The sequence below is a fragment of the Brassica napus genome, chromosome A6, assembly GCF_020379485.1.
Source record: "Brassica napus cultivar Da-Ae chromosome A6, Da-Ae, whole genome shotgun sequence".
NCBI lineage: Eukaryota > Viridiplantae > Streptophyta > Magnoliopsida > Brassicales > Brassicaceae > Brassica > Brassica napus.
The window spans coordinates 202,930-214,155 of NC_063439.1; positions in this window are offsets into that span (position 1 = coordinate 202,930).

The window sequence follows — 11,226 nt, forward strand, 5'->3', positions numbered from 1 at the left end:
TTTTACCGAAAACTCACTATTTCGTAGGGGGGTACACATAGATTTGAGAAAAAATCAAAAAATTTGAGAATACTGTTTTAATACATATTTGAATCATGTAATAAAATATGATGAAGTTCAAAGAGGTTTGGAACCTTTGTTGTCTCCGTTTCTCTAAGGAATAGCATTTTATAGTGGTTAGTCCAATGATTTAGGGAGTATTTCAGTTTTGCTAAATTAATTGATAAAAAATTAGAACGATGTCCATGTACCATGAAAAGAAGTTTATCATAAATTAATACAAATGTATAATGTGGTTATAAATTTTAAACGAAAATTAAAGATTATAGGCTTCATATATAGAGCATTTACCGAAAACTCACTATTTTCGTAGGGGGGGTACACATAGATTTTGAGAAAAATTCAAAAATTTGAGAATACTGTTTTAATACATATTTGAATCATGTAATAACATATGATGAAGTTCAAAGAGGTTTGGAACCTTTGTTGTCTCCGTTTCTCTAGGGAATAGCAATTTTATAGTGGTTAGTCCAATGATTTAGGGAGTATTTGCAGTTTTGCTAAATTAATTGATAAAAAATTAGAACGATGTCCATGTACCATGAAAAGGAGTTTATCATACATTAATACAAATGTATAATGTGGTTATAAATTTTAAAACGAATTAAAAGATTATAGGCTTCATATATAGAGCATTTACCGAAAACTCACTATTTTCGTAGGGGGTACACATAGATTTTGAGAAAATTCAAAAAATTTGAGAATACTGTTTTAATACATATTTGAATCATGTAATAACAATGATGAAGTTCAAAGAGGTTTGGAACCTTTGTTGTCTCCGTTTCTCTAGGGAATAGCAATTTTAGTGGTTAGTCCAATGATTTAGGGAGTATTTGCAGTTTTGCTAAATTAAATGATAAAAAATTAGAACGATGTCCATGTACCATGAAAAGAAGTTTATCATAAATTAATACAATGTATAATGTGGTTATAAATTTTAAAACGAATTAAAAGATATAGGCTTCATATATAGAGCATTTACCGAAAACTCACTATTTTCGTAGGGGGGTACACATAGATTTTGAGAAAAATTCAAAAAATTTGAGAATACTGTTTTAAAACATATTTGAATCATGTAATAAAATATGATGAAGTTCAAAGAGGTTTGGAACCTTTGTTGTCTCCGTTTCTCTAGGAATAGCAATTTTATAGTGGTTAGTCCAATGATTTAGGGAGTATTTGCAGTTTTGCTAAATTAATGATAAAAATTAGAACGATGTCCATGTACCATGAAAAGAAGTTTATCATAAATTAATACAAATGTATAATGTGGTTATAAATTTTAAAACGAATTAAAAGATTATAGGCTTCATATATAGAGCATTTACCGAAAACTCACTATTTTCGTAGGGGGTACACATAGATTTTGAGAAAAATTCAAAAAATTTGAGAATACTGTTTTAATACATATTTGAATCATGTAATAAAATATGATGAAGTTCAAAGAGGTTTGGAACCTTTGTTGTCTCCGTTTCTCTAAGGAATAGCAATTTTATAGTGGTTAGTCCAATGATTTAGGGAGTATTTGCAGTTTTGCTAAATTAATGATAAAAAATTAGAACGATGTCCATGTACCATGAAAAGGAGTTTATCATAATTAATACAAATGTATAATGTGGTTAAAATTTTAAAACGAATTAAAAGATTATAGGCTTCATATATAGAGCATTTACCGAAAACTCACTATTTCGTAGGGGGGTTACACATAGATTTGAGAAAAATTCAAAAAATTGAAATACTGTTTTAATACATATTTGAATCATGTAATAACATATGATGAAGTTCAAAGAGGTTTGGAACCTTTGTTGTCTCCGTTTCTCTAGGGAATAGCAATTTATAGTGGTTAGTCCAATGATTTAGGGAGTATTTGCAGTTTTGCTAAATTAATTGATAAAAATTAGAACGATGTCCATGTACCATGAAAAGAAGTTTATCATACATTAATACAAAGGTATAATGTGGTTTTAAATTTTAAAACAAATTAAAGATTATAGGCTTCATATATAGAGCATTTACCGAAAACTCACTATTTTCGTAGGGGGTACACATAGATTTTGAGAAAAATTCAAAAAATTGAGAATACTGTTTTAATACATATTTGAATCATGTAATAAAATATGATGAAGTTCAAAGAGGTTTGGAATCTTTGTTGTCTCCGTTTCTCTAAGGAATAGCAATTTTATAGTGGTTAGTCCAATGATTTAGGGAGTATTTGCAGTTTTGCTAAATTAAATGATAAAAAATTAGAACGATGTCCATGTACCATGAAAAGAATTTATCATAAATTAATACAATGTATAATGTGGTTTTAAATTTTAAAACGAATTAAAAGATTATAGGCTTCATATATAGAGCATTTACCGAAAACTCACTATTTTCGTGGGGGGGTACATAGATTTTGAGAAAAATTCAAAAAATTGAGAATACTGTTTTAATACATATTGAATCATGTAATAAATATGATGAAGTTCAAAGAGGTTTGGAACCTTTGTTGTCTCCGTTTCTCTAGGGAATAGCAATTTTATAGTGGTTAGTCCAATGATTTAGGGAGTATTTACAGTTTTGCTAAATTAATGATAAAAAATTAGAACGATGTCCATGTACCATGAAAAGAAGTTTATCATACATTAATACAAATGTATAATGTGGTTATAAATTTTAAAACAAATTTAAAGATTATAGGCTTCATATATAGAGCATTTACCGAAAACTCACTATTTTCGTAGGGGGGTACACATAGATTTTGAGAAAAATCAAAAAATTTGAGAATACTGTTTTAATACATATTTGAATCATGTAATAAAATATGATGAAGTTCAAAGAGGTTTGGAACCTTTGTTGTCTCCGTTTCTCTAAGGAATAGCAATTTTATAGTGGTTAGTCCAATGATTTAGGGAGTATTTGCAGTTTTGCTAAATTAATTGATAAAAAATTAGAACGATGTCCATGTACCATGAAAAGAATTATCATAAATTAATACAAATGTATAATGTGGTTTAAATTTTAAAAAAATTAAAGATTATAGGCTTCATATATAGAGCATTTACCGAAAACTCACTATTTTCGTAGGGGGGTACACATAGATTTTGAGAAAAATTCAAAAAATTTGAGAATACTGTTTTAATACATATTGAATCATGTAATAAAATATGATGAAGTTCAAAGAGGTTTGGAACCTTTGTTGTCTCCGTTTCTCTAGGAATAGCAATTTTATAGTGGTTAGTCCAATGATTTAGGGAGTATTTACAGTTTTGCTAAATTAATTGATAAAAAATTAGAACGATGTCCATGTACCATGAAAAGAGTTTATCATAAATTAATACAAATGTATAATGTGGTTAAAATTTTAAAACGAATTAAAGATTATAGGCTTCATATATAGAGCATTTACCGAAAACTCACTATTTTCGTAGGGGGTACACATAGATTTTGAGAAAAATTCAAAAAATTTGAGAATACTGTTTTAATACATATTTGAATCATGTAATAACATATGATGAAGTTCAAAGAGGTTTGGAACCTTTGTGTCTCCGTTTCTCTAGGGAATAGCAATTTTATAGTGGTTAGTCCAATGATTTAGGGAGTATTTGCAGTTTTGCTAAATTAATGATAAAAAATTAGAACGATGTCCATGTACCATGAAAAAAGTTTATCATACATTAATACAAAGGTATAATGGTTTTAAATTTTAAAACAAATTTAAAGATTATAGGCTTCATATATAGAGCATTTACCGAAAACTCACTATTTTCGTAGGGGGGTACACATAGATTTTGAGAAAAATTCAAAAAATTTGAGAATACTGTTTTAATACATATTGAATCATGTAATAAATATGATGAAGTTCAAAGAGGTTTGGAACCTTTGTTGTCTCCGTTTTTCTAAGGAATAGCAATTTTATAGTGGTTAGTCCAATGATTTAGGGAGTATTTACAGTTTTGCTAAATTAATTGATAAAAAATTAGAACGATGTCCATGTACCATGAAAAGAAGTTTATCATAAGTTAATACAAATGTATAATGTGTTTATAAATTTTAAAACGAATTAAAAGATTATAGGTTTCATATATAGAGCATTTACCGAAAACTCACTATTTTCGTAGGGGGTACACATAGATTTTGAGAAAATTTAAAAAATTTGAGAATACTGTTTTAATACATATATGAATCATGGAATAACATATGATGAAGTAAAAAGAGGTTTGGAACCTTTGTTATCTCCGTTTCTCTAAGGAATAGCAATTTTATAGTGGTTAGTCCAATGATTTAGGGAGTATTTACAGTTTTGCTAAATTAATGATAAAAAATTAGAACGATGTCCATGTACCATGAAAAGAAGTTTATCATAAATTAATACAAATGTATAATGTGGTTATAAATTTTAAAACGAATTAAAGATTATAGGCTTCATATATAGAGCATTTACCGAAAACTCACTATTTTCGTAGGGGGGTACACATAGATTTTGAGAAAAATTCAAAAAGTTTGAAATACTGTTTTAATACATATATGAATCATGGAATAACATATGATGAAGTTCAAAGAGGTTTGGAACCTTTGTTGTCTCCGTTTCTCTAGGGAATAGCAATTTTATAGTGGTTAGTCTAATGATTTAGTGAGTATTTGCAGTTTTGCTAAATTAATGGATAAAAAATTAGAACGATGTCCATGTATCATGAAAAAGAGTTTATCATAATTAATACAAAGGTATAATGTGGTTATAAATTTTAAAACGAATTAAAAGATTATAGGCTTCATATATAGATCATTTACCGAAAACTCACTATTTTCGTAGGGGGGTACACATAGATTTTGAAAAAAATTCAAAAAATTTGAGAATACTGTTTTAATACATATTTGAATCATGTAATAAAATATGATGAAGTTCAAAGAGGTTTGGAACCTTTGTTGTCTCCGTTTCTCTAGGAATAGCAATTTTATAGTGGTTAGTCCAATGATTTAGGGAGTATTTGCAGTTTTGCTAAATTAATTGATAAAAAATTAGAACGATGTCCATGTACCATGAAAAGAAGTTTATCATAAATTAATACAAATGTATAATGTGGTTATAAATTTTAAAACAATTAAAAGATTATAGGCTTCATATATAGAGCATTTACCGAAAACTCACTATTTTCGTAGGGGGTACACATAGATTTTGAGAAAAATTCAAAAAATTTGACAATACTGTTTTAATACATATTTGAATCATGTAATAACATATGATGAAGTTCAAAGAGGTTTGGAACCTTTGTTGTCTCCGTTTCTCTAGGGAATAGCAATTTTATAGTGGTTAGTCCAATGATTTAGGGAGTATTTGCAGTTTTGCTAAATTAATTGATAAAAATTAGAACGATGTCCATGTACCATGAAAAGAAGTTTATCATACATTAATACAAAGGTATAATGTGGTTTTAAATTTTAAAACAATTTAAAGATTATAGGCTTCATATATAGAGCATTTACCGAAAACTCACTATTTTCGTAGGGGTTACACATAGATTTTGAAAAAAATTCAAAAAATTTGAAAATACTGTTTTAATACATATTTGAATCATGTAATAAAATATGATGAAGTTCAAAGAGGTTTGGAACCTTTGTTGTCTCCGTTTCTCTAGGGAATAGCAATTTTATAGTGGTTAGTCCAATGATTTAGGGAGTATTTGCAGTTTTGCTAAATTAATGGATAAAAAATTAGAACGATGTCCATGTACCATGAAAAGAAGTTTATCATAATTAATACAAATGTATAATGTGGTTATAAATTTTAAAACGAATTAAAAGATTATAGGCTTCATATATAGAGCATTTACCGAAAACTCACTATTTTCGTAGGGGGGTACACATAGATTTTGAGAAAAATTCAAAAAATTTGAGAATACTGTTTTAATACATATTTGAATCATGTAATAAATATGATGAAGTTCAAAGAGGTTTGGAACCTTTGTTGTCTCCGTTTCTCTAGGGAATATCAATTTTATAGTGGTTAGTCCAATGATTTAGAGTATTTACAGTTTTGCTAAATTAATTGATAAAAAATTAGAACGATGTCCATGTACCATGAAAAGAAGTTTATCATAAATTAATACAAATGTATAATGTGGTTATAAATTTTAAAACGAATTAAAAGATTATAGGCTTCATATATAGAGCATTTACCGAAAACTCACTATTTTCGTAGGGGGTACACATAGATTTTGAGAAAAATTCAAAAAATTTGAGAATACTGTTTTAATACATATTTGAATCATGTAATAAAATATGATGAAGTTCAAAGAGGTTTGGAACCTTTGTTGTCTCCGTTTCTCTAAGGAATAGCAATTTTATAGTGGTTAGTCCAATGTTTTAGGGATTATTTACAGTTTTGCTAAATTAATTGATAAAAAATTAGAACGATTTCCATGTACCATGAAAAGGAATGAAAAGAAGTTTATCATACATTAATACAAAGGTATAATGTGGTTTTAAATTTTAAAACCAATTTAAAGATTATAGGCTTCATATATAGAGCATTTACCGAAAACTCACTATTTTCGTAGGGTACATAGATTTTCAGAAAAAATTCAAAAAATTTGACAATACTATTTTAATGCATAGTTGAATCATGTAATAACATATGATGAATTTCAAAGAGGTTTTGAACCTTTGTTGTGTCCGTTTCTCTAGGGAATAGCAAGTTATAGTGGTTAGTCCAATGATTTAGGGAGTATTTGCAGTTTTGCTAAATTAATGGATAAAAAATTAGAACGATGTCCATGTACCATGAAAAGAATTTATCATACATTAATACAAAGGTATAATGTGGTTTTAAATTTTAAAACAAATTTAAAGATTATAGGCTTCATATATAGAGCATTTACCGAAAACTCACTATTTTCGTAGGGGGGTACACATAGATTTTGAGAAAAATTCAAAAAAATTGACAATACTGTTTTAATACATATTTGAATCATGTAATAAAATCTGATGAAGTTCAAAGAGGTTTGGAACCTTTATTGTCTCCGTTTCTCTAGGGAATAGCAATTTTATAGTGGTTAGTCCAATGATTTAGGGAGTATTTGCAGTTTTGCTAAATTAATGGATAGAAAATTAGAACGATGTCCATGTACCATGAAAAGAAGTTTATCATACATTAATACAAAGGTATAATGTGGTTTTAAATTTTAAAACAAATTTAAAGATTATAGGCTTCATATATAGAGCATTTACTGAAAACTCACTATTTTCGTAGGGGTTAGATTTTGAAAAAAATTCAAAAAAATGAAAATACTGTTTTAATACATATTTGAATCATGTAATAAAATATGATGAAGTTCAAAGAGTTTTAGAACCTTTGTTGTCTATGTTTCTCTAGGGAATAGCAATTTTATAGTGGTTAGTCTAATGATTTAGGGAGTATTTGCAGTTTTGCTAAATTAGTGGATAAAAAATTAGAACGATGTCTATGTAACATGAAAAGAAGTTTATCATACATTAATACAAAGGTATAATGTGGTTTTAAATTTTAAAACAAATTTAAAGATTATAGGCTTCATATATAGAGCATTTACCGAAAACTCACTATTTTCGTAGGGGTTAACACATAGATTTTGAAAAAAATTGAAAAAATTGAAAATATTGTTTTAATACATATTTGAATCATGTAATAAAATTGATGAAGTTCAAAGAGTTTTGGAACCTTTGTTGTCTCCGTTTCTCTAGGGAATAGCAATTTTATAGTGGTTAGTCCAATGATTTAGGGAGTATTTGCAGTTCTGCTAAATTAATGGATAGAAAATTAGAACGATGTCCATGTACCATGAAAAGAAGTTTATCATACATTAATACAAAGGTATAATCTGGTTTTAAATTTTAAAACAAATTTAAAGATTATAGGCTTCATAGATAGAGCATTTACCAAAAACTCACTATTTTCAAAGGGGTTAACACATAGATTTTGAGAAAAATACAAAAAATATGAGAATACTGTTTTAATACATATTTTAATCATGTAATAAAATATGATGATGTTCAAAGAGTTTTAGAACCTTTGTTGTCTATGTTTCTCTAGGGAATAGCAATTTTATAGTTGTTAGTCTAATGATTTAGGGAGTATTTGCAGTTTTGCTAAATTAATGGATAAAAAATTAGAACGATGTCCATGTACCATGAAAAGAAGTTTATCATACATTAATACAAAGGTATAATGTGGTTTCAAAATTTTAAAACAAATTTAAAGATTATAGGCTTCATATATAGAAGTTTATCATACATTAATACAAAGGTATAATCTGGTTTTAAATTTTAAAACAAATTTAAAGATTATAGGCTTCATATATAGAGCATTTACCAAAAACTCACAATTTTCGTAGGGGGTTAACACATAGATTTTGAAAAAAAATTCAAAAAAATTGAAAATACTGTTTTAATACATATTTGAATCATGTAGTAAAATATGATGATGTTCAAAGAGTTTTAGAACCTTTGTTGTCTATGTTTCTCTAGGGAATAGCAATTTTATAGTGGTTAGTCTAATGATTTAGGGAGTATTTGCAGTTTTGCTAAATTAATGGATAAAAAATTAGAACGATGTCCATGTACCATGAAAAGAAGTTTATCATACATTAATACAAAGGTATAATGTGGTTTTAAATTTTAAAACAAATTTAAAGATTATAGGCTTCATATATAGAAGTTTATCATACTTTAATACAAAGGTATAATCTGGTTTTAAATTTTAAAACAAATTAAAAATTATTGGCTTCATATATAGAGCATTTACCAAAAACTCACTATTTTCGTAGGGGGTTAACATATAGATTATAAAAAAAAATTCAAAAAAATTGAGAATACCGTTTTAATACATATTTGAATCATGTAGTAAAATATGATGATGTTCAAAGAGTTTTAGAACCTTTGTTGTCTCTGTTTCTCTAAGGAATAGCAATTTTATAGTGGTTAGTCCAATGATTTAGGGAGTATTTACAGTTTTGCTAAATTAATGGATAAAAAATTAGAACGATGTCCATGTACCATGAAAAGAAGTTTATCATACATTAATACAAAGGTATAATGTGGTTTTAAATTTTAAAATAAATTTAAAGATTATAGGCTTCATATATAGAGCATTTACCGAAAACTCACTATTTTCGTAGGGGTTAACACATAGATTTTGAAAAAAAATCAAAAAAATTGAAAATACTGTTTTAATACATATTTGAATCATGTAAAAAAATATGATGAAGTTCAAAGAGTTTTGGAACTTTTGTTGTCTCCGTTTCTCTAGGGAATAGCAATTTTATAGTGGTTAGTCTAATGATTTAGGGAGTATTTGCAGTTTTGCAAAATTAATAGGTAAAAAATTAGAACGATGTCCATGTACCATGAAAAAAAGTTTATCATAAATTAATACAAAGGTATAATGTGGTTTTAAATTTTAAAACAAATTTAAAGATTATAGACTTCAATATATAGAGAATTTACCGAAAACTCACTATTTTCGTAAGGGGGTACACATAGATTTTGAGAAAAATTCAAAAAATTTGACAATACTGATTAAATACATAGTTGAATCACGTTATAACATATGATGAAGTTCAAAGAGGTTTGGAACCTTTGTTATCTCCGTTTCTCTAGGGAATAGCAATTTTATAGTGGTTAGTCCAATGATTTAGGGAGTATTTGCAGTTTTGCTAAATTAATGGATAAAAAATTAGAACGATGTCCATGTACCATGAAAAGGAGATTATCATACATTAATACAAATGTATAATGTGGTTTTAAATTTTAAAACAAATTTAAATATTATAGGCTTCATATATAGATCAATTACCGAAAACTCACTATTTTCATAGGGGGTACACATAGATTTTGAGAAAAAGTCAAAAAATTTGACAATACTGTTTTAATACATATTTGAATCGTGTAATAAAAAAAGATGAAGTTCAAAGAGGTTTGGAACCTTTGTTGTCTCCCTTTCTCTAGGGAATAGCAATTTTATAGTGGTTAGTCTAATGATTTAAAGAGTATTTGTAGTTTTCCTAAATTAATGGATAAAAAATTAGAACGATGTCCATGTACCATGAAAAGAAGTTTATCATACATTAATACAAAGGTATAATGTGGTTTTAAATTTTAAAACAAATTTAAAGATTATAGGCTTCATATATATATCATTTACCGAAAACTCACTATTTTCGTAGGGGTACACATAGATTTTGAAAAAAATTAAAAAAATTTGACAATACTGTTTTAATGCATAGTTAAATCATGTAATAACATTAGATTAATTTCAAAGAGGTTTGGAACCTTTGTTGTCTCCGTTTCTCTAGGGAATAGCAATTTTATAGTGGTTAGTCCAATGATTTAGTGAGTATTTGCAGTTTTGCTAAATTAATGGATAAAAAATTAGAACGATCTCCATGTACCATGAAAAGAAGTTTATCATACATTAATACAAAGGTATAATGGGGTTTTAAATTTTAAAACAAATTTAAAGATTATAGGCTTCATATATAGAGCATTTACCGAAAACTCACTCTTTTCGTAGGGGGGTACACATAGATTTTGAGAAAAAATTCAAAAAATTTGAGAATACTGTTTTAATACATATATGAATCATGGAATAACATAGGATAAAGTTCAAAGAGTTTTGTAACCTTTGTTGTCTCCGTTTCTCTAGGGAATATCAATTTTATAGTGGTTAGTCCAATGATTTAGGGAGTATTTGAAATTTCGCTAAATTAATGGATAAAAAATTAGAACGATGTCCATGTACCATGAAAAGAAGTTTATCATACATTAATACAAAGGTATAATGTGGTTTTAAATTTTAAAACAAATTTAAAGATTATAGGCTTCATATATAGAGCATTTACCGAAAACTCACTATTTTCGTAGGGGGGTACACATAGATTTTGAGAAAAATTCAAAAATTTGACAATACTGTTTTAATGCATAGTTGAATCATGTAATAACATATGATAAAGTTCAAAGAGGTTTTGAACCTTTGTTGTCTCCGTTTCTCTAGGGAATAGCAATTTTATAGTGGTTAGTCTAATGATGTAGGGAGTATTTGCAGTTTTGCTAAATTAATGGATAAAAAATTAGAATGATGTCCATGTACCATGAAAAGGAGATTATCATACATTAATACTAATGTATAATGTGGTTTTAAATTTTAAAACA